Here is a 2145-nt window from a genome sequence, read left to right as displayed (position 1 = left end):
AGACAACGCCACGCAGTAGCTGTGTAACAGCATTAGTGTGAATTCCTCTATAATTTAGTATTAAATATGTCTGATTTAAAATCGTTTGCTATTTGTACTTAATTTTAACCCAAATATGTAGTCCTTTCATTTACTTACATTGTTATAGTAACTAATGACTTTGTCTCAGATACAGTGTCAGTGTTACCGCCCTCCCTTGGTATCCTCTTAATTATTGATGTCTTATAGTCTACCGCTGTAATGAGAGATTAAAACAATATATATAAATGAAGCAATACAAGTGAAACTCCTCTAGCGGAATAAATATTAACTTATAAAACTGACCGTCTCCTGCATTAGATGTTCCTTCTAAAATTCGTTATAATTTTTGATTCTGTACTTTAGTGATTATCTTTGGAGTTGACACTAGTTTCCAGATGTGTTATTTACTCTCATATAGTAACTTGGAACCTGATAACATCGTTTAACTGCTGGACGGGGAGTGTGAGATGGAGTGACAGTTAACGATGCATATGTGTTAGTACACTTAGAATAGACGCTCTCCTCCAACCCCTGATTTTCTGAAGTGTACGACGATATTTGTATATCGCTTAGTGATTAGTTGCGTCAATTTAAATTTCGGGTGGCGTCTGCTACTGCAGCCAATATTCGTTCCTAATTAAACACATATTTCATTATAACTCACTCAAACAGCAAACTACGAGGGTCGGTCAAAAAGTAATGCCTCCCATTTTTTTCTACTTAAAAAATTAAGTTAAGTGAAAAATTTGAATTTGGCGCCATTCCTCAAACCTTCTTCTGCAATCCACTGCAGTAGTAACTTTCTGTGTCAACAGGTGGCAGCACAGCAGAAGTTTGTAAGATGGCCGACATCGATGTTCGTTTGAGACAGCGTTGTGTGATTGAATTCTTGAATGCAGAAGGTGAAACGCCCATACGCATTCATGAAAGACTGAAGAAGGTGTATGGTGTTGTGACAGTGGATGTCAGCACTGTTAGACGATGGGTTCGTCGTTGTAAGGAAGCTGAAGGGCAAACACCGTTGACTGACGAAAAGTGGAGCGGCAGACCGGTGAGTGCAGTGACTCCACACAACATTCAGCAAGTTAATGACATCATTCGTGGTGACCGTCGGGTGACTGCAGATGAAGTGTGTCGCATTATTTCTCTTAGTAAAGGCAGTGTGATCACGATTATTAAACAATTGGGGTACTCAAAAGTTTGTGCACGGTGGGTTCCAAGAATGTTAGCCGATCAGAATAAAGAGGCAAGGAAAACAATAGCCTCCCAACACTTGCAGCGCTTCCGTTTGGAGGGAGATGAGTTTCTGAAAAAAATTGTGACCGGGGACGAAACATGGGTGCATTCTTTTGAACCCGAATCAAAGAGGCAGTCAATGGAGTGGCGTCACACAAGCTCGCCGAGGAAGAAAAAATTCAAAACTGTGCGATCGGCAGGGAAAGTTATGGCAACAGTTTTCTGGGATACAGAGGGTGTGATTCTGGTTGATTTTTTGGAGCAGGGATGCACAATAAATTCTGTTCAATACGTCACAACCCTCAAAAAACTTAAAGGACGTCTTCAGCGAGTTCGCCCAACAAAATCAATGGCAGATGTTCTTCTTTTGCATGACAATGCAAGACCACACACCAGTCGTCACACCTCCGACGAGATTGTCAAAGTTGGATGGGAAGTTTTGCCTCATCCCCCATACAGCCCTGACCTGGCACCATCAGACTTCCATCTGTTCGGGCCACTAAAAGAAGCTCATCGTGGGATTCATTTTGAAGATGAGGAGGCCGTCAAAACATCCGTGCGTCAATGGCTTAGGAAGCAGAGCTGTGATTTTTACCGTGCTGGGATACATGCCCTTGTTCAAAGATGGACCAAAACTGTAGAGATGGGCGGAGATTACATTGAAAAATGACAAAATGATCCTCAATGTTGTGGTTTTCTACCTATGTAATTGCATTTAAATTTCCTGACAATTAAACGTAGAAAAAAAAATAGCAGGCATTACTTTTTGACTGACCCTCGTAATTTGTGGAACATTGTATCATATCAGAGAGAAATCGCAGACAAAATTTTTGATGTGTTTTATGAGATTCTAGCTTCTGTCAGTTGTCAGAAAATACACTCCTGGAA

The sequence above is a fragment of the Schistocerca gregaria genome, chromosome 4 (genome assembly GCF_023897955.1).
Source record: "Schistocerca gregaria isolate iqSchGreg1 chromosome 4, iqSchGreg1.2, whole genome shotgun sequence".
Taxonomy (NCBI): Eukaryota; Metazoa; Arthropoda; class Insecta; order Orthoptera; family Acrididae; genus Schistocerca; species Schistocerca gregaria.
This window is presented reverse-complemented; position numbering follows the sequence as displayed.